Here is an 18,734-nt window from a genome sequence, read left to right on the forward strand (position 1 = left end):
AATGTTGTCAAGGGATGTGAACCTTTTCAGGTGTCTCTGTATTGGCAGAAGGTTGGTATCAACCAGTGCTACATACGGTACAGTGTAGCCTACAGACAGTTCAGGTAGATGCTGTCTGGGGAGTTGGACGTGCTGTGAACCCTTTTCAGCGGATCTCTCTGTATCCACATACAGTACAATACAGGCTACGGACATACAGGTTACATACAGGTGGATGTTGTTTAGAGAATTGGACATGCAGTGAACCTATTTGAGCTAGTCTCTCTATGTATTCACTCACAGAGGTCTGGACCTGATCTTCAGCACGACATAGTATGCAGCACAGCCATCAGGTGGATGCTGTCTGCATGGGGAATTGGACATGCTGCGAACCTTTCAGACCGATCTCTGTGTATTCAGAGGGTTTGTCCTCATCTCCAGCGCCACGCACAGACAACATACTGCACTGGACAGGTGGATGCTGTCTAAGGATGGGACATGCTGTGAATCCTTTTGAGCGGATCTCTCTGTATTCTCTCACAGAGAGGCCTGGCGCCACAGACAAAAGGGCACTCTCTGCAGGGGGTGCATGCTTGAGGCATGAAGCCCTCCGAGCTCAGTCCAAGGCCCTTCTCATCCCCAACCCCTCTTCATGTAGAGTAGAGTAGAGTAGAGTAGAGTATCGTTTATTGATCCCAGAGGGAAATTAAGGTGCCAAGTAGCATACACACATAAATAAAGACATTACCCACAAGACATAATACACATATTTACACATAAAATAATCATATATAGCTTACTGTTGCATACATTTTGCCAAGGCATCTCTCTCTAACACACACACACACACACACACACACACACACACACACACACACAGACACACACACACCCACACACACACACACACACACACACACACACACACCACACACACACACACACACACACACAACACACACACCAAATATAAAGTGTAAAAGTCCACAGTGTTAACATGTGCCTTAGCCAAGTGGCACATAGAAGCCAAGACAAAGTGTTCATAAAGTGTCCAGGAGTGTCCATAGTCTCTCTGCCTAGTACAATGTCCATAGTATTCCTTAGAAAAAGGATGGGGGGGGGGTGTCGCCCCCTGTGTCACTACACACACACTCTCTCTCTCACACACACACACACACACACACACACACACACACACACACACACACACACACACACACACACACACACACACACACACACACACACACACACACACACACACACACACACACACACACACCAAAAATAAAGTGTACATAGTGTCACCTGTGCTGGGTGGCCAAGACAAAGTTACCATCAAAGTGTCCAGGAGTATCAGTAGTCCAAGGGGTTACACACGTCAACTGTGTCTCTCCACACACACACACACACACACACACACACACACACACACACACACACACACACACACACACACACACACACACACACACACACACACACACACACACACACACACACACACACACACACACACACACAGCTGTGCATTCCAATGAAAGAGGAGTCATAGGGTAAAGAGTCCAGGTAGATAAAGTGTGCAGGAGAGGGATCTTTCATGCAGTCCAGTCCCCTATGACGATCTCTCTTTGTGTGTCTTTCTGTGCAATGTTGAATAGCTGGATGGCCCTGGGTACAAAGGACTTTCGCAGTCTGTCTTGCAGGAGATGGCGCGCAGTCTGTGGCTGAACAGGCTTCTCTGGTTGTCGAAGACTGGGTACAGGGGGTGCTTGTAGTTGTCCAGGATAGAGTCTAATCTGCTAAGTGTCCTCTTGTCAGCTGTGGTTGTGAGGGCGTCCAGTTCTGTGCCTACCACAGACCCTGCTTTCCTCACCAGCCTGTGTGTTCACACCCTTGCCCTCTGCCTTGAAAACCATCCATTTCACTGAGTCCCTGGGATAAGGTGTGTGTGTGTGCGCGTGCGCACGCTCGTGTGTGTGTATGTGCGCGCGCCCATGTGTGTGTGTGTGTGCGCGCGCGCACTTGCTTACGTGCATACGTGTGTTTGCATGCCCGTGTACAAGGGTTTGCTGGGGTGGAGAGGTCGACAAGGTCTCTGAGATGCTCCTGAAGGTAAGGCATCTAAAAATGGCCTCCTCACACACACACACACACACTCCTCCGCCCTTAATCAAGACGTGAAACCGAAGCAGGCTGAGACTGAGGGATGAGAATTCTGCAGATATTCCGAGGAGCCAAGCGTTCCGGAACCTTCTGCTCTCGGGTTTCGCCCTCCTGCACGACCTGCCCTCCACGGCCACTAGTCTTCTCCATGTCTCTGTCCTGTCTCTGTCTCTCTGTCTCTCCCGATTCACCCTCCTTCTCAGTGGTCTCCATCGCGTCCATAGTTTCTCCCTTCACCTCACTCTTTCTTGCTTTCTCCAACTACCTCTGTCCAGGGCCGGACTAAGATGGCCTGGGGCCCCTAGGCTACAGGTGGCTGTGGGGCCCCCTGGAGGCCAAATTTTGGGCCAAATTTACATAGACAGTGTCATAATTACGAGCTAGGAATTACCGTAAGGACAAAATGTCTACCAACTGACCTGAACATGACAGATGAATTTTTCAATATTGCATCTTGTCACAATTTTGCAATTTTTCACTTTTGGCAAGTCAGGGCCTCCCTGGTAGGTGGGGGCCCCTATGCTGCAGCCATATCTAGCCTGTGCGTTAATCCGGCCCTGCCTCTGTCTCTCTGTCCACCTCTCTTTCTCTCTTTCTTCTCTCTCCATCTATCCTGCATCTTCTATGTTCTTGTTTTCGTTGCTTGCCTTCCGCTGGACCTCCACTGTTGACTTTCTCCTTCAACAATTGTCTATTTTTCTGCTTCTACCATTTTCTCGATCTATTTGACTTTCTACTGAAGTGGAGAAGACGCGCTCACATTATCGCCTAAATAGGCTAATTTAACAGTTCTTGACTGGGTGCTGAATGCCACAAAAAACCTAAATGAATGAATGAAGCGAAGGACAGCACTATTCTCTATATCTCTCAGTCATGGCTTACTCCAGCCCTCAGCCCCCAAATTTATTCTCTGCTCAGTGCCAAGAATATATGTGGGAATATGGCACATGTTACGAAATGTACCGATGCATGTCTATATGGGCAATTTCTTTTTTTGAAGTATATTTTTGGGCCTTCATAATGACAGGACAGTGCGAGATAAGACATGGAAACGACCAGGAGAGAAAGAAAACCAGTGGCAGTCCTACAATGAGTTACGCCCTGGACCACGCCCTCTCTGACGCCCCGCCTCTTCCACTATGGCCCCGCCCACGCCCAAAATAATCAGCAAAAAAAACACTTTAATAACTGACAAAAACCACTAATAATAATATAATTATTTCAACAGTGAGGCAATATATTAGAAATAGCAACTTTTAAATTATTTTTCACATGGTCATAACTTATTTTAACATAGCGGTTTCTGTGATGCCATTTGAGGGCGTGGCTTCACTGTGGGTGAAGGGTTTCGCCCAGTCAGCCCGCCCCTCGGTCCGCCCCTGAAGGCGGGCTATAGGGTTGGGAGATGACCCAGGCAGTACTCGAACCTGGATCCCGATGGCCATGCTATCCCAAATGTGGAGGACGATTTCCAAAGCCCTCTGTGTTATATATAAGACATTCTCTGGCCCTTGGCTTGCTGCCCTCTTGCTGCCTTGTTTGATCAGCTCCACTCGAGTGACAGAGTGCCTAAATGTCAGAACAGGTCACAAGTCTGCTACCGTGGAACCATCTCAGACATGTCTCAGTTGGTCGGTGACGATGGATCTCTTCTTTCGTCTGTCTCCTTCACCTTCTCTCTCTCTCTCTCTCTCTCTCTCTCTCTCTCTCTCTCTCTCTCTCTCTCTCTCTCTCTCTCTCTCTCCCTCCCTCCAACACCTTTTACCACTCTATCTCTGCTCTTTGCTCTATTCTCTGCTCCACTCGAATGACATGAGTGTCTAAATGTGGGAACTCATGCATGGCACTCCTCAGACATTTATCAGTTGGTCAGTGACTATGGATCTCTCTCTCTCTCTCTCTCTCTCTCTCTCTCTCTCTCTCTCTCTTTCTCTCTCTCTCTCCCTCTCTCTCAAATGACAGAGTGCCTAAATGTGGTACGGGGTTACCCTTATGTATTATGGGAGTCCTCCGACATTTCCCAGAGTGTCAGTGACGAGGGATCCCCCCCTCTCCTCTATCTCGGCGTCTCGTCTTCTGCTGTGCAAGACAGACGTGAATTTACAGCCCGCAATGCCAGGGGCCCATATGCCATGACGGATGGTATACATATCGTTGCCAGAGGTTTATTCCTCTCCATAAACACGGATATTTTCTTACCCCTGGCCTTTTATTACAGACCCATATCGTCTGAGCCCTGCCCATTCTTTGTCACTTAGCAACTATTTATGACTAATTACGTAATGATTTACTGGAGGTGGAAAATCAATCGTAAAACGATTTGCTCTTTATGAACTGTAGGCATGTTTTAAATAAATAAGCAATGTACACATTTAATGTATACTGTACAGTATATGAAATATGATACATAGGCCTATTGTATGCAAAGAACTATACTAACTGAACAATAGCCTACTAATTTGCCTCTCAATTTTCATTGATTTGATGAATAAACAACATGTATTTGCAGGTTATGAACTGCAAATCGATGATTTAACGATCCACCATATATCAACTGGATGATGTAAAAAAGGAAACAAAAAACTAAGCAAAAGATTTTTCAAAATGCATGATTTTCTCCACCTCCAATTGAATACAGACACATCTGCGGTTGCTGTTTTTCACCCATACTTTGACAAGTATCCAAGCTTTTCTACAGTACTTCTATCTAGATCATGTGTGGGCTGTCTACTGGGCTGGACTTGTCATCTGGAAACACAGGGCATTTTCCTGGTGGGCCGACAGTCCTCGGTGGGCCCCCGATGCTGTTGGTTTTTTTTTCTTCCCCTAGAGACCTTGCAGCCCTCAGTTTAGATTGACGGCCCATTTGTTCATCTTCATCATACTATATTAGCAAGTGGACTGAACAACAAAGTTCCAATAATATTGTAGAAAAGCAGGGCGGGGTAGGTCTTTGATAAACAAAATGCCCTGTCTGTTTTTCAGTCCCACTCCAGCCCATGGTTGTCTTTCATCTAGACCCAGATTGCAACAAGCACTGCTACCAATGTTGCAACACAGTCATCATTTCCATATCAAAGCGTGCAGCCAAGCACAACTTCAGCCCTATCCAAATTATCACATCAAACAGACAGCAGCATCCACAACAAATAAACTTCCAGCTAAACTGAAATTGAGAGGTCCATACCATTTGACTCCATGGAAACACTCAATCAGCTATTGCAGTTATTTATTGAATTCAATTTCGCTGTGCACTGAGCTGAGAGTTCAGTCTTATGTTACTATGTTAAGGAATGAAAGCTGTTTACTTTACACACAGAGTATACTCATATGCAGCCCCGCTGACAAAGGAGGGGGCAAATGGGTCAGTTGTCCCAGGCCCAGGGAGAGAGGGGGCCCAGAAATGGCACCCCATTATATTATGTGTATTGAGAGAGGGGCTCTTTCTGAAGAATCTGGCCTGGGACCCGCTCAAGTCTGTCAGCAGGTCTGCTCATATGAGATGAGAATCGTATGGTGAGTAATTGTCTGTGTCCAAAGTGTTTAGCCAATCAAACCTTTGCTATTCACCTTCATTGTGTGAAGTGGGTCTAAAAGACAACATCTCATGATTAACATATCCCTTTTTTCTTAGATATCCTGCTAAGATATGGCACTATACATTTGCTGTTACCAGAGTGGCAATGACCAAGTTGTAGTGCATTAGAATGTAAGGTTTTCCAAGCTACCATTTTGCACTCTGAACAACCTTTCCTCTGGAAGGGAAAAAAACCTCTATGGAAAAGAGCAGAGCGTTTGTTTCCCTTCTAGAGGTTGCATGGCTTTGACCTTCCAGCCAATTTCAAAACAGACGCCTTTACAAGCTGCACATTTAGTAATTGCATAATATCCCACAGCTGTTGTAAACATATCGACTTTTTTATAATGAAAGGTGGTATGTGTGGGGTGCGTGTGTGTGGGTGGGGTACGGTACGGGGTGGTGTGTGTGTGTGTGTGTGTGTGTGTGTGTGTGTGTGTGTGTGTGTGTGTGTGTGTGTGTGTGTGTGTGTGTGTGTGTGTGTGTGTGTGTGTGTGTGTGTGTGTGTGTGTGTGTTTAAATGGGATTTAGAGGGAGGATCAAAGTGTTGGATAGGGGCTGGAGCCACTGGACACTTCAGGCCAATCTTTCCAAACCGGTTATGTACAACTCTCTGTGTGTGTGTGTGTGTGTGTGTGTGTGTGTGTGTGTGTGTGTGTGTGTGTGTGTGTGTGTGTGTGTGTGTGTGTGTGTGTGTGTGTGTGTGTGTGTGTGTGTGTGTGTGTGTGAGTGAGTGGTGTCTGTGCGTGTGTGCATGTACGTGCATGAGTGTGTGTGTGTGTGTGTGTGTATGGTAGTGCGTGAACACGTCTGTGTGTGTGTGCATATCTGCTTAACTGTGCGAGTGTGTGTGTGTGTGTGTGTGTGTGTGTGTGTGTGTGTGTGTCTGCATGCCGTTGCATGTGTGCACAGTGTAGTATGGTGTGTAGTTTGAGTGTACTAGTGTGTGTTGTAGTATGCCGTGTGTGTGTGTGTGTGTGTGTGTGTGTGTGTGTGTGTGTGTGTGTGTGTGTGTGTGTGTGTGTGTGTGTGTGTGTGTGTGTGTGTGTGTGTGTGTGTGCAGGAAAGCTGACAAGGGGGGGGACAAAGGAGTCAGTTGTCCCGGGCCCAGGGAGAGAGGGGCCCAGAATTGGGACCTCATTACATTGTATGTATTGGATGGGGGGGCCTTTCAGGTGACTTTGCCCTGGGCCCAACGAAAGCTGTCAGCGGCCCTCTGTGTGTGTGTGTGTGTGTGTGTGTGTGTGTGTGTGTGTGTGTGTGTGTGTGTGTGTGTGTGTGTGTGTGTGTGTGTGTGTGTGTGTGTGTGTTGTAAGTGTGTGGTGTGATTGTGTGCGTGTATGTGTTTGTCTTACATGTGTAGTGTGTGTTGTAGTGTGCAATGCCTGTGCGTGTGTGTGTGTGTGTGGGGGTGGTGGTGGGTGTTAAAGGCCATATTTAGCCACCTTGCCATCTAAATGCAGAGCAGCAAGTGCCAATTCCAGTCGGGCATTATCACATTTAGCAAACAGGAGGCGGCAGGCAAACAACGCACGCTTAGAGCCCTTTTGATTTTAAAAAAAAAAGATGCCCGTCGCCACTGAAGGGGCACCCTGGGGCCATTGACTGACGCCACAGAGGGTGTGTATGTGCGTATGAATGTGTTTTGTGTGTGTGTGTGTGTGTGTGTGTGTGTGTGTGTGTGTGTGTGTGTGTGTGTGTGTGTGTGTGTGTGTGTGTGTGTGTGTGTGCGCCAAGGGTGTTTTGTGTGTGTGTGTGTGTGTGTGTGTGTGTGTGTGTGTGTGTGTGTGTGTGTGTGTGTGTGTGTGTGTGATGACGGGGGGCAAGTAGTTGTTTCAAAGCTGTCGTTATACAGTAGAATCACTTTAGAAAGTGCTGGTCAGACAGGAATAGACAGTCATCACACACACGCATGTGCACGAATACATTCACTCACGCCCGCCCACTCACACACACACACGCACACTCGTACTGACACACACACACACACACACACACACACACACACACACACACACACACACACACACACACACACACACACACACACACACACACACACACACACAGATATGCATGGTGCACTGGTGGCAGCAGAGGCATGCCAGCCCTCGAGCGGTGGCCTACAGCACCTGCTGCCCTTCCAGGTTTTGGGAACACGCTGCGTGGCAACGGAAATCCCCCCTCTCACCTCCCTCCACTCAGTCACCCCTTACGTCACTCAGCCAAGCCTGTGTGTGTGTGTGTGAGTGAGTCTGTGTGTGTGTAATCCCCTTGTCATACAGATTGTGTCTGAGTGTGTCAGTATGTGTATGTCTGTGTGTTTGTACAGTATGTTTATGAATGTCTGTGTGAATATGCGTGTGCGTGCGTGTGTGTGTGCCTGTGCGTGTGAGTGTGTGTGTGTCAGTATGTGTACAGTAGCCTATGTTTGTGTGTTTGTACAGTATGTTTATGAGTGTCTCTGTGTGTGCCTGTGCGTGTGAGTGTGTGTGTGTCAGTATGTGTACAGTAGCCTATGTTTGTGTGTTTGTACAGTACAGTATGTCTATGAATGTCTGTGTGTATGTGCGTGTGGGTGTGGGTGTGGGTGTGCGTGTGCGTGTGCGTGTGTGTGTGTGTGTGTGTGTGTGTGTGTGTGTGTGTGTGTGTGCGCGCGCATGTGTGTTTAATCCCTTTGCCATTCAGTCATTCACTCGGTTACTCAGTAAAGTCATTTTGAGGGTTGGTAGCTGTCACTGTTTGCAGCAGACCAAAAGTCAAATCTGAACGAGAGAGAGAGAGAGAGAGCGAGAGAGAGAGAGAGAGAGAGAGAGAGAGAGAGAGAGAGAGAGAGAGAGAGAGAATACATGTGTGTGTGTGGGAAAAGACATGGAGTAAGAAAGGGCAGTGAGAGAAATGGAGAGAATATAGAGAAATGGAAAGAGAAAGTACAGCAAAGTAGAGTGTGAAAGAGGAAGAAAGAAAGAAGTCTAAAAAACATGTGTGTGTGTGTGTGTGTGTGAGAGAGAGAGAGAGCGAGAGATAGATAGAGAGAGAGAGAGAGAGAGAGAGAGAGAGAGAGAGAGAGAGAGAGAGAGAGAGAGAGAGAGAGAGAGAGAGAGAGAGAGAGAGAGAGAGATAACCAATCTATCAAGGTCAATCATGTGAGAGTGCTCCCTCAGTAAAGCCCAGTCGTATCCTCCTGCCTTGTAATGAACAATTCAAATCAATATGACTTGCTAAGGGCCCTTACTGTATGATGAGATGTGAACACATTGTTACCTTTAACCAACACCTGTACACACACATATGCACAGACACAAACACACAATACACCCATGTATGAAGACACACACGCACGCACAAACGCACGCACATACACACACGCACGCAGGGCCGCTGACAGGTTTGGCTGGGCCCGGGACAAAAAAATATCAATGGGCCCCCCTTCCTCCCCCCCCCCCCCCCCCCCCCCGATCACAAAAAAAAAAAAAAAAAAAACAACCACCGAACGACAATTTTTTCCCAAGAGAGACCAGGTGGCCAGACTACACTTTCAGCCTGAAGCACCACTCTCACGTGATGTGCTATATATTATAAGGCCTACCCATTATAAAAGATTATCAAAGTAGCCTCACAAATCAATGACGCATACAATAATTCCATAGTAAATGATCTATCCATCCAATTATCCATGCATTTTTGCCAACATTTATTTAGAAATGAAACAAAATAAATAGGATTCACATCATTAATAACACAAGTGTACGTGTAATTTACTTTAGCAATTTGAGAGCTTGCACATCAGAACGTGCCTGACTGAATCAGCTCTAGTTCACTGTCACCACCAAGACGTCAGCCTTCCCACACCAGGAATAGCCAGACACAGGAATAAGTCAAGTTGCAGAAATGTATTATGCAAAACGGATGTACACTGTTTCTCCCCACAAAGTTAACAGGTTGATAAAGTGTTAGCATTTGCGCTAAGCGGGATTTATACGCGCTAAGCGAAATAGCGTTGCATAATAGCGCAGTTTTAAAAGTTCTCCCTTGCCCTCTCCTTGCGCGCGACGCAACTTCTCATCATGTTACGATTGGGGCTAATGTGCATATTCCTAGCTAAGGTCACAGATGGTCAGATTTGAAACACAATTTTACTAAGCTGTGGTTATAGAATGATGCGACTGTGTGACTGATCATGTTTTAAACATGAATGCTGCAGTGCAGGGTGTGTCTGTTTATGAAGGGAAACTTTTGCTCTGTTAGTGTCCTCTGCTATTGTTAGTACCTGCATCATCTGAAGAACTTTTTACTGAAATCCTGGGGCTTCTGGTGTCTTCATCTATTTTTCTCCTATCCTTCATTTTCTGCCCTCCTGGTGAACGACTGCTTCTTCAGACACCTTGGCAAATTGGCACGAGCCGCGTTAAGTTGAAGCCGTTTTTTCCTTTCTCGTAATGACCGACCAAACCATTTGTGCACTGGGGGTGGGGGAGGTGGGGGTTTTGATCCTTTTTAAGGGCAGGAAAGGCAAAATATCTGCATCATTTATTTAATGTAAATATAGCGCAATCTCCCTCTCTGAAAAACCATCTTATTTTGAAATTAATTAGAACCATTAATCACAAACTTAATGAGGGCCCAGTTCTGGGCCCCCCTATCCCAGGGCCCGGGACAAAAAGCCCTTTTGTCCCCCCCTGTCGGCGGGGCTGCATGCATGCACAAACGCACGCACGCATGCACACACAGACACTCACACACACATCTCTAGACACACACATGTGGTGCTGGCTGTTTAATGTTGTGAGATGAGGGCTTGTAAGACCTTCGCCAAACAGGACAACATCGCAGGGTGCTCGGAGGGTAATCTCCTACGGCATGGGACTCTCACACTGAAGGTAGTTGAGCCAGTCAATGAGTGTGAGGCAGACATGGTATAATGAAATTGAATACCAATAGATGACTCTTGTAGAAACACACAGATGCAAACAAGTGCAGGTACACACATGTATGCGTGCAAACAAACACACAAGCATACAGGCACAAATGGGCATTCATGTATTCACACACATGTATACTTACACACACACATATGCGTCAGTCTGTTTTTGGAATGTTATGGCATCCAAACAATCTCAGCTTGACATTCTAAAAACCCAATGACACTTGATGACAGTCATAGTCATACAGTCATACAGTCATATACGGTTAGGTTTGGGAATCGATTCCGGTTACCTTATCGATTCTTCTTGACGATTCGATTCCTAAATTAAACGATCCCGAAATTAAACAAATTATTCAATATCTTGAAGTGAACAGACAGGCACCTCCTGAACACAGCATGCATCTGTAAGAAAAGCCCCTCTGTCTTTCTGTCTGTGTCACCCTACACTCTGAGACTGTTCCAATCTCCCTCTGTTAGCCTACTGCATGGCCGTCCTGGTGTCTCAGCCTGCGATTTAGGAATATCATATTACGATGAGTGAAACGGTGTAATAGTCATTTGAAAAGTTAACTCCCATAATACTAGACAATTACAAAATGATTGTTGCCTATTCCTCTGCTGAAGGCAGGGCTAATAGGGACTTACAAACCAATTACAGGTTACAACAGGCTTTTCTTCATTTACTACCTCTGGGGGACTTGAGATTTCATGAAAGTGTCCATTTTCCCACAGTCACACAGCAGATGAGGGTTAGTAACAGCTGTAGCAGCAGTAACAGCAAAAAGACGCACACCCCGCTCCCCCCTTCCCCACACACACACACAAACACACACACGCACTCGCAAACACACACACACACACACACACACACACACACACACACACACACACACACACACACACACACACACACACACACACACACACACACACACACACACACACTTCTCTCTCTCTCTCTCTCTCTCTCTCTCTCTCTCTCTCTCTCACACACACACACACATACACGCGCACACACACACATGCACGCACACACACACACGCATGCATGCACAGGCACACACTTTTAGGGAGGTGTTAATTTACCCTTATTTGAAATGTATAAGGAAGCTTTTGTTTGTTAAGGAAGCATTTGGTGGCATATGTTTGAGCTATAGAGCTGGCTCTACTTCTGTTATGTTCAGCCATAGGGTTGTAAGGTCAATTGGGCTGACAGCACCGCGTTCACTGGACCATCAGACCCTAATCAGACCCGTATAAACAATAATACTGCAAACAGAGATTGTAGTGTAATGTGGTCTGTGTTACTCTTTGTAACTGTCTACGGTGGTATGTTGGATCTCCCCAGGTCAGAGAGGAGTCAACTGGTGTGCTTGGCACTCTAAACTGTCTTGGCGTCCATTATTTACAAACATTCTAGAATGCCTTGAACATTCTGGAATGCACTGTGGTCTTTTGTTTTTTGTGCGACTGGCTCTTTGAGAAATCCTCTTCTTTCACACGTAAGACTATACTTTAGATCTAGTGGATTCATAGCCTGTGGCAAAGGTTTGTTTTTTTACGTCTCACTGCCTCCTCTTCCCTTTTGTAAGTTATTTGTGGTCCCTCTCATTTGGGGGCAGACTAGTGTTAAGGATACCTTTCCATCTGGCTGCTGCAAAGGCGTTTCGTACCAGACACAAAGCAATTTCACGTCTTTCTCACATTTTTTTTCACTCTATCTCTCTCTGGCTCATCTCGTCTTTGTATCCCCCTCTTCCTTCCTTCCTTCCTTCCTTCCTTCCTTCCTTCCTTCCTTCCTTCCATTCTCTCTCTCTCTCTCTCTCTCTCTCTCTCTCATTTCTGCTTGTATTCTCTCTCTCTCCTTCTGTGTCTGTCTTCAGATTTATCACCCCCCTCAATGCCAGTGTCTGGCTGTGAATGAATCCAGCAATAATGTCTGTGGAACAAACAAGACAAGCAAAAAAAGAGTCCAAGGCTGAATAGGTAAAAAAGGACATACGTTTACACCATGCATAAAATCACATACAGTAAATCTTATAAGATAATTTCAGCCAATTTCAACATGCAGTTGTAATGCTCACACTACCCTAGACTTGTCAGTACCTGAGAGTTTTTTTTTTTTCTTCAGCCTTTTTCCGACATCCTGGTCATTGTAATGGTAATGGTGTAATGGTGTTTGTTCACATTTCAAAAAAACACTTGTATTTATTCCCAAAAACACCCAAAAGGTTATACAACATCAGCAGACAACTAGCAAACAGCGATACCTTTTGTGAAAATATTTGGAGTAAGACTTATAAGAATAGCTCAGATCTCGGAAAGGGCTGAGCCAAAAAATGCAGCATCACCAGGTACTGACAAGTCAAGGGTAGCGTGAGCAATACAACAGCATATTGCAATTGGCAGGAGTGCTCCTTTAATTACATTGTTTAAGGATCAGTGTTATTGCTGTGATACAAACAACTTTTTCAAATGGCAACAGTGACCAGGAAAAAAACATTTAATGTCCTTTCTTTCATCATATGACATCTCTCTTTCTCTTTCCTTTCTTCCCTCTTCCTCTGTCTCTCTCCATCTCCTCTGTATCTACCATACAGTATTTGTCTCCCACATGTGTCTTCTCACTCACTCACTCACTCACTCTGGCAAGAATAATACTAGACTATGAATAACTATGAATAGCATCATTACGATAACAGAGGGCGGCGTAACTGCCCCAGTCAGCTGGTTGGCTGGTCAGAGGAGGGGCTGCTGGATTAAATCCCCACTGCCCCCAGGGAGGTGACTGGAGTAGAGGAGGCAGGCATATTTCATATTTGTGTGTGTGTGTGAGCGCGCGCATGCGTGTGTGTGTGTTTGTATGTGTGTGTGTGTGTGTGTGCATGTGTGTGTGTGTGTGTGTGTGTGTGTGTGTGTGTGTGTGTGCATGTGCGTGTGTGTGTGTGTGTATTTGTGTGTTTGTGTGTGTACGCATTTGTGTGTGTGTGTACGTACTTGTGTGTTTGTGTGTTCGTGAGAGAGAGAGAGAGAGAGAGAGAGAGAGAGAGAGAGAGAGAGAGCGAGAGCGCGAGAGAGAGCCACACAGAGAGCGAGAGAGAAAGAAAGAAAGAGAAGGCATATTTCACAGTGGCAGCATTGTGGAGGAGAGGCTAAACGCGGGGTGGGCAAATGGAAAAACCAGCCAGGCATGACTGAAAGAGGGCAATATGGAGAGGCAGGGCCTAAAATGAGGCCGTCTCTTTTTCTGTCTGTGTGTCTGTCTCTTTCTGTCTATCTGTCTTTGGCAGCCATGTATGTAGCAAACTCGGTGTATATAGTGAACAACAGGAGATGAGGGGTTAAACAAGAAGCAGCTTTGGAAACACACACACACACACACACACACACACACACACACACACACACACACACACACACACACACACACACACACACACACACACACACACACACACACACACCAATACACCCAATACTAACATATGTTTGTAAAAGAGAACACAAAGCTCTCTCGCTCTCTCTCTCCTTCTCTCTCACACTCACTCACTCACACACACACTCACTCACACACACACACACACACACACACACACACACACACACACACACACACACACACACACACACACACACACACACACACACACACACACACAAGCAAAAGGCTCATTATGAATGCAATGACTAAGAGAGTAAAATCCACATGTGGTCATATCATGCCATTTCCACTGTCAGCGAAACAAACGCAGATGAAAATAGCCTCCATTTTTACCCCAAACCAGCCAGAAGCTTTTAACCCCTTGTCTGCTGATGTTTTTCACACACACAATTCATTCACATACATAAGAGATTAATGTAATTACACTAATAAAGGATGCTGAGGATGGTGGATGCTCAAATGAAGAGAGAGAGAGAGAGAGAGAGAGAGAGAGAGAGAGAGAGAGAGAGAGAGACGGTACATACAGTATGTGTGTAAAGCTGAACAGAAGCACACTCCTGTAACAGAATGTCATCTTGCCCACATTCAGCGTCACTTTGGTCCAGTGTGTACTTTCCCATTAAGCCTGTTTAATGATATCCATCAATAATACCTCCGCTATGAGACACTGAATCGATACATGATGACATTTTGCAAAGGCTGCACATCTGCATGGACGCTGTACTGTTGGACAGTGTTGCCAGATTAGGCGGTTACCCACCCAATTGGGATGGCCATCTGCGGGTAAAAACGGGAAAAATTGGCCATTTGGCTTGTTTTCTGCAGTTGTTGGGCCCGTATAAATCAATGCAATTTGTTGAAATAGGGCGGAATTTGGCGCATTTTGGCAGTTATTGAGAACCTTTTGGGCGGGATTTGATCAGACACATCTGGCAACCCACAGTTCCACTTCCCAGCAGAGACAGATAAAGGGGAACGTAGAAAGGGAAGCAGGTGGAACCAAAGCGACAATTTGGATTCCTTCGCTGGCATGTTTGAATTTCAGAAATTCAGAAGTGAAAGGCATCATGAAAGGCACCCATCTTACTGTGAAAGGGTTAGCGAGTATTACACCAGGATTCACACAAATCTGTCAACCCATTCAAAAGTTCTTGCACAAACAAATGGAGCAAATCAAGTCCTCCGAGGGCCGTACTATGAACATAAATCAGGATTTCCCCCCTGTTCTTTGGGCCTATATATGAAAGTAGACACCTTTAAAACAGTCCACCTTTAAAACTTCTAACACGAACTTCCCTAACATTGGAAATGTAATTTGTAAGATTCCTTTACAAAATATGTAATATTTCATGTGAAGCTGCATAAAATTGAAATTATATCGCGGGTTGGATAAAACGGCCTCAAGGGTCGCAAACGGCCCTCGAGACATAGGTTCCCCACCCCTGGTGTAGATTGTGCGCCGCAGGATGACCTCAGTTACAGTACACTTCTCGAAGTTCACACACATCTTACTCTGCAGCAGAGGTGTCAAAAATTAAAATAAAAGAAAATTGCAAGTACACTAGCACATCACATTACACCATTTACTCCACTGTATCTAATGAGGTAGATGCACATAGACTGCGTTGTTACTTAAAAAAACAACAACAACAAAAAACAATAGTCCACCAACAGCTTGAACCAACCAGCGCAGAATCAGCCTATCAGCCTAAGTACACCCGGCCTACTTTTTACTCAGATACAGTAAGTACAGTGAGTTGGAAGGAAATATTTTTTCTTTTACTTTTACTTTTGATACCTCTGCTCTACGGCCCCCTGCACTGCTGGAACACCACTGGTCTTTCGGAAGTGTGACGACGAGCATCTGGTCCTGGATCTGTGCCACCTGGCCATGACCATGGCCTGAGGAAAAAGGCACTCCGGAATTGGAATTGCATTGTGGGTCAGAGCGACTGTGAGCTCCGGCTTTAGTTCAAGGAGCATGTCCGGTTGTTAATGTTGAATTTGTGGCCAAATGTAATACGGTTGGTCAATGTTAATTGCGGGGGATAATTAATGAAAGCGGTCAAAAATTCGACATCCTGTGACCTGTTCCACACTTCACCCTTGGCAGTGGAGGTATCGCATTTTACCATGCTACCAGTACTGACAGTAGTAGAAGAAAGTGACTCCCAGTGGTGGCCATGTAATGCCATTCTACAGAGTTATGATGTCACTAATCCAACTTGCTCTCTACTGTCTTTGGTGTAGACTGTGCACATCTTGAAATTCATCCACATTTCACTCTACAGTCCCTTGCACTGCTGGGACACCACTGGTCACTCAGAAGGGTGAGGACAAGCATCTGGTCCTGGATCTGTGCCACCTGGCCATGACCATGAAACAGCCTGGACTGGTAATCTGGCATACAGGGCAATTTACTGGTGGACTGCCTGTCCTCAGAGGTCAATGTTTTTTTGTTGTATTTTCCAGAGTTGTATAAAGTACTTATTGATGTAAGTACAACACTAGTAGTATGATATTGCAAAGTTGAAGCTGTGTAATTCCATTAGTGTTGTTATTACATCTGTAAGACTATTTCTACTCGTACTTCATACAACTCTCATATTTTCATAGATGGGTGAAGAAGGTAGGACTGAAGACTGCAAAATAAGGTAAGAAAAAAGAAAGGCTATTCAATTAAAACGCCAACGTTTCAATCACCCTGGATCTTCGTCAACCCAAAATGACAATTTGTGAAGGGTGGTTTATGCCTCGAGACCAGCGTCCCTGCGTCGTGATGCAGTGAGCTGCGCAGTTAACGGAGTGAAGTCCCCCCCCATCACGCAGGTACTCTGGGGCACCTCTCCAAAATTGTGTCTCGACGCAGGGAATGATGCAGACAGCGACGGAGTGAAGGGCGGGAAGGAGAGAAAATAGGTCTCTGATTGGTCCTCTTGACCAGCCTGCTCTGTCCTCGAGTCGAGAACAAGCTACTTCCTTGTTCTAACCTTCGTCGGGCTACGGACTGTGTGAGCTCTTCATTAAATAAGTTGCCCGTGCTTTTGTCGTTTCATTTATTTACACGAACCAAAGACAACACGTGCGCTTGCAAGTTACGACGCTGAAGTTATTTGGACAGTTGAACAGTGTTTCCGAGGTCGAGGAAACATTCCGCTTCGTGCGTCCTATCCTCGACAAATGAGCCACTTCTTTGTTCCAAACTACCGCGGTGGCTGCCAGTGCGATCAAAATGCACGTGACATAAAGATTTAATGTTTCATTTTCATTGTCGTCGAGTCTGTGAAGCTAAAAAAAACAACCGACACGTCTAGGTTACTCTTTGTATTGAAGGCAGTTTGAGCGTGGAATGACATCGCGCAGACCGCGCTTCAAAACAGACAAAATTAACTGCATCATGGCTGCGACAAGCTCACTCCGTGGCACTGCCAGGAAGTATAAAACCCGCCCTTTAGATGGGCCCACAATTTTGAAGGGACTACACAAAAATCCCTGGGCCTTTTAATGGGCCCAGACTCGACCTGCTATGAAATACGCTGTACACATTATACAGTACAGTATGCCAAGCTGGTCACACTAAAAAAACAAAAACAAAACTCTGATCCTGATGGCCACAATTTCTCATTGGGATTTTTAAAAAGCCATTAAATGCCACCTTGTGATGTGCATGAATTGTGGAAGAATATCATCATAAAACAAAGGCAAAAAAGAGCAGGGTGTTTGGTAACGCTGCGATCATTCTAACATTATTTTCCCCAATCCATCAGTGACTGTTTACAAATGGAATATTTATATTTCCAGCAATCTGTAATTCGTCACTCAGCATCAAGCTGTGCCTTTCCCTCTCCAGCACAACAACCCTGTCAGACTCAACAGCCTACTGGAGAGCCAAGTCTCTGATTCTGGGCCGCAGGGCGTCTAGGGCTTTACCAACTCAATCTGTCACAGCAGGGGTGGTGAAAAGGCATACTGTCAATTAGGTCTGTTTGGCATCCCATTCTGTTACAGGAGGGGTGGTCAAGAAGTGTATCTTGCATAAAGGGAAATGTATGCACTACTGTGTACCTGTGTTTCTCATATTGGCAGTGCTGTTTTTGCAGAACAATTGCAGTATTGCTTATTCATATAATGTACTGTGTACAGTGGAATGTGGTGTTTTGTGGTGTACAATTTCTTACTTCCAGTGTTAAAAAAATCCTTTTTTGTTTATGAAAGAGTACCAGACAGATCCTCTGTGATACCAAGTAGTGTTGCCAAAAGAAAATCTGCCAAATTCGCTATTGGCTCGCTGAAAAGTTGCTAGACTACGTCATGATGTATGAGGTCACAGCGTCACGCACGGCGCGCTGATTTCCATACACACACATGCCTTCGTCCACAGTAGAAAGGGGCGGTGCTAGCTACTTTTTGGAGATCAGAGCTGATCTGCAGCCCTGCTTAATAAACACTTCTGACAGCGGCACAGAGTCACAATTATGTTGAAGAACAATGAGTTTGTCACTGGAAATGTGCGTTTTAAAAAGTCGCCAGATGCACCATAAAGTCGCTAAAGGAGGGGACGTCAAAAACTTGCAAAATCTAGCGACAAAGTCGCTAATTTGGCAACACTGATACCAAGTTGTAAATTAGAAGGCATTGAATTG

The sequence above is a fragment of the Engraulis encrasicolus genome, chromosome 15, assembly GCF_034702125.1.
Source record: "Engraulis encrasicolus isolate BLACKSEA-1 chromosome 15, IST_EnEncr_1.0, whole genome shotgun sequence".
NCBI classification, from domain to species: Eukaryota; Metazoa; Chordata; class Actinopteri; order Clupeiformes; family Engraulidae; genus Engraulis; species Engraulis encrasicolus.